The sequence below is a fragment of the Bos javanicus genome, chromosome 5 (assembly GCF_032452875.1).
Source record: "Bos javanicus breed banteng chromosome 5, ARS-OSU_banteng_1.0, whole genome shotgun sequence".
Lineage (NCBI taxonomy): Eukaryota > Metazoa > Chordata > Mammalia > Artiodactyla > Bovidae > Bos > Bos javanicus.
This window is the reverse complement of record NC_083872.1, coordinates 31,078,274-31,082,843: the sequence shown is the minus strand read 5'-3', so window position 1 is coordinate 31,082,843 and position 4,570 is coordinate 31,078,274.

The window sequence follows — 4,570 nt, the reverse complement described above, 5'->3', positions numbered from 1 at the left end:
CCACCAGGCTTCTCCGTCCATGGGATTTTCCAGGCAAGAGCACTGGAGTGGGGTGCCATTGCCTTCTCCGATTGGTCTCTATACACATATGTAAAAGAAAAGAAATTTGCACCCTTAACATTAACAAACTACTAAATGTAAAAAATTAGATAACCAAAAAAGACCACTCTAAAGCACAGGGAACTCTATATTCTATAATAATCTAAATGGGAAAATAATTTGAAAAGGAATAGATATATGTATATGTATAACTGAATCACTGTACACCTTAAACTAACGCAACATTGTAAATCAACTACACTCCAATATAAAATGAAAATCAAGTAAAAAAAAAAAAAAAAAGAAACAAAAAGGGTAAGCTGGAGGGACTTCCCTGGTTAAGAATCTGCCTTCCAATGCACGGGACACAGGTTTCGATCCCTGGTCATGGAATTAAGATCCTACATGCTATGGGGCAACTAATCTCTCACTCCACAACTACTGAGCCCATGTGCTCTAAAACCCAAGCACCAAACTAGAGAAGTCCTGGCCACAATAAAGATACAGTGCAGCCGAAACAGACAAACAAATAAAATAAGCTATAAACTTTTCCCCCTGATTTAAAAAGCCCAAAGTGGTCTGACTCCTCCTCACTCTTCTTTACTCACCTTTGTTTTTCTCCTCCTCCTCACCCATCTCACTCCAGCCTCACCTTTCTGCAGTTCCTCAAACATGCCAAGTTCATCCCAGACTTATCCTTGCCCAAGTGGCAACCCAATACAAGTTTTCATCTTTGAATCCTGGGTCAGGGGAAAACAATTATGAAGGACATTACTGGGATCTTTGTGGGGAGGGCAACTATGAATATGGACCATATATTAGATGATATGTATCAATGTGAAATTTCTTGGGTGGATTAATAGTATTGTGGGTATGTAGGAAAATGTTCTTATGAGATGCATGCTGAAGTATTTAGGGGTGAAATATAATGTCTGGAACTTACTTTCAAAGGAATTATGGGGAAATATTAACAATTGGTAATTGTTATAACCTGGGAAAAAGGTATTGCGTGCATGCTCATTCATGTCTGACTCTTTGCGATTCCCAGTGGACTGTAGCCTGCCAGGCTCCTCTGTCCTTGGGATTTCCCAGGCAAGAATACCAGAGGGGGTTGCCATTTCCTACTCTAGGGGATCTTCCTGACCCAAAAATCGAACCTGAGTCTCCCACATCTCCTGCATTGGCAGGTGGATTCTTTGCCACTGTGTCACTTTGGAAACCCTTAGCATCCTGTGGCCATAAGCTGCTCTCTTGTTCTCCAGGTGACAGGTAGCTGGTTGGAAGTTCAGGCAGGTGGATGGAGAAGCAGTTTTACCATGTGGGCAGGCCTGGAGGTAATGAACAGAGTGGAGGATGGTGGCGGGTGGGGAGTTGAGGACTGACTGCCTCCTTCCCTGGCTTTTGGCTTCTGTGGGTGCAGAAGAGGTTTCTAAAGCCCACGGGAAGAATGAAATCAGGGCTCGGGACCCCTAATACCAGTGCTGCTATTTTAATTTACACACTCTTCAATAACTCTCATCTTTAAAAAGGAGATGATAAATAGTTTTGGAGCATCCTCCAAATTTCAGTGTTTTCTGAGCTTTGAGTGTTAAACTTAATAAACCTGGATGGTTCAGACTGCAGTCATGTCATTCTAGCATCTGGCCAGAAGGTGGCAGCAACACACCTCTTTATTTTCCCGACTCCACAACCATGGGAAAATTTTTTTTCAGGCGCCTCTGGGTTCCCTTCAGTTGAACCAACAGTTGTTTGACTTAGATCCTGTACTAGACACTAGGGACACGAAAGTGAATGAGATTTGATTGCTGCCCTCAAATATTGTATTGTCAGGGAGCAGAAGAGTCAGACATATAAACAGATTACTAGTTTACTATTCGTAGCTGTGTGACCTTGGGAACGATGCTTAACCTCTCCATGCTTCAGTTTCTTCAACTGTAAAATGGGAATAGTGTCAATACTTACATCATAGCATTATTGTGAGGATTAAAAGTTATAATGTGTAAAATGCTTAGCATAGTGCTTGGCACATAGGAAATGAATTGTGGGCTTGAGAAGACTTGAGAGTCCCTTGGACAACAAGGAGATCAAACCAGTCAATCCCCAAAGAAATCAACCCTGAGTATTCACTGGAAGGACTGATGCTGAAGCTGAAGCTCTAATACTTTGGCCACCTGATACGAAGAGCCGACTCGTTGGAAATTATTCTGGTGCTGGGAAAGATTGAGAGCAGGAGAAGAAGGGATTGGCAGAGGATGAAATAGTTGGATGGGGTCACTGCCTCAATGAACATGAGTTTGAGCAGATTCCAGGAGATAGTGAAGGACAGGGAAGCCTGGCATGCTGCAGTCCATGGGGTCACAAAGAGTCAGACACGACTTAGCGACTGAACCACAATAGAGAGAGAAGTGATGAGATGGAAAAGATACCCAGGGTGCTCCCTAACTGGGAGGAGTGGAGCTCCAAAATGGAGATTATGGGGAAAGGATTCCACTTTGGCGGAGCCACTCTGTCAATGGGGATCCTGAAGCTGGACCAGCCTGGGAGAGCCCATCTGGAATGGAGCTGGACTCCTTCTGGCTGGGGCTCATCTCGCTCCTGCATGCCCAGAACACAGAACACCCGCAGGCCCTGAACAACGAGGATGTGTCTTCCTGGAGAGGGAGCCATTATCGGCTCACTGTACAACCTCAGACTGGCAATTCTGTCCCTCTGGGCCTCAGTGCCTACCGAAGGGATGGGGTGGGTATCACAGGAACCAAAGGATGGTCTCGGGTTCCACATGTGGGACACTGTGGAGAGTCGGCTGTATAGTCAGCCAATTCAGGGACACTAGGGCTTTGCATCTAGGGATGTAAAGATGAAGAAAGCAGGAAGGCAAGGAGATCTGGGGGAGGACACTGAAATTTCCCAGGATGTGGAATGCAGGTTGAGCCAATCCTAGACCTTGAGGGGCAGGGAGACCCCGGTTGACACTTAGATACAACTAATGAGGGTTGTGTCATTGCTTCTGTATGTCTGTTCCCTCTCTGTCATGTAGGAGGGGAAAAGGCATTCAACAATGCTGAGCACCTACTATGAGCCTCACAACATGTTAATTGCTTCATGTGCTGCTGCTAAGTCGCTTCAGTCGTGTCTGACTCTGTGCAACCCCATAGACGGCCTCCTACCAGGCTCCTATGTCCCTGGGATTCTCCAGGCAAGAATACTGGAGTGGGTTGGCATTTCCTTCTCCAATGCATGAAAGTGTAAAGTGAAAGTGAAGTCGCTCAGTCATGTCTGACTCTTAGCGACCCCATGGACTGCAGCCTACCAGGCTCCTCCATCCATGGGATTTGCCAGGCAAGAGTACTGGAGTGGGGTGTCATTGCCTTCTCAGAATTGCTTCATGTACAATACCTCAATTAGATCTCATGACACCTCTGCGAGAAAGGTATCATCATTCCTGTTTTACAGATGAAAAAAAACGGAAGCTCAGAGAGGACATGTAACTTGCCCAGGGTCACACAGCTAGTAAGTGCCCGGTCTGGTGACCTGATCTCTTCTTCCATAACCTTTCCCTCCATTCCACCTTAGCCTTAGCTGCCCACTCCCTTAGAAACACCCTGAGAATCTTATCCATAAACGTCCCAGCTCCAGAATCTCGAATTCACACATCCTCCTCTCTGAAAACAGCATCCTACCCTCTCAGTGTCTCTTTTGACCCTTTTATATTGTGACTGTTCTTTGATCTCGCCTGAAAGTCCAGCTGTGGACCTCTTTACTCTCCCAATACCCTGCCTTCTCTTGCCTACACGCCCTTCCTTATCCAGCTTTGAGACCATGGCCAGTCATTTAGCAGCTATCTTGCCAGTAACCTAAATTTCATTGCATACCTGCCTTGCAAACCTCTGAATACATCTAATTGTCTGTTCTGAGTCTTCACCAGAGCAGCCAAGGACAGCAGAAGGAGGAGGGGTATTAATAACACTGGCTAATTCTTATACAGCATGTATTACGTGCCAAGCACTAAGTGCTTCACATACTGGAATCCATTTACTTTTCCAACACTGGGGGGTTAAGGTACCATTATTATCATCCCCACTGATGGATAAAGAAAATGGGGTGAACAGAGGTTAAATCACTCAAGCAAACTCAAAGCATACAGCTAATTAGGTTGAGGAGCCACGACCAAACCCATGCAGCCAGTCTGTCCAGTGTCCGTGTCTTAATCAGTGGGTATTTGCCCAGGGCACTGAGGTTACCCTTTCCTCCTTCCATCAGCCAGGAAGTACTGGGCTCCTGCCACCCTTGTCCCCACGCCACTGCTCTTAGTGGAGACAATCCAAAGGAGGTCCAGATCCTTCCTCACTGTATTTGGGGGCTGAGACTATCCCTCTAGAGATTTGTAATAGTAGTACTGGTAGTAGTAAAATTTAGCTTAAAATTTCAGCCTTTATTATATGCGTCCTAAGTATTTTACATGTATTTATGTAACCCTCCTGACAACACTGAGGTGGAAGCCACAATTATCCCCTTTTGGCTGGAGCTCATG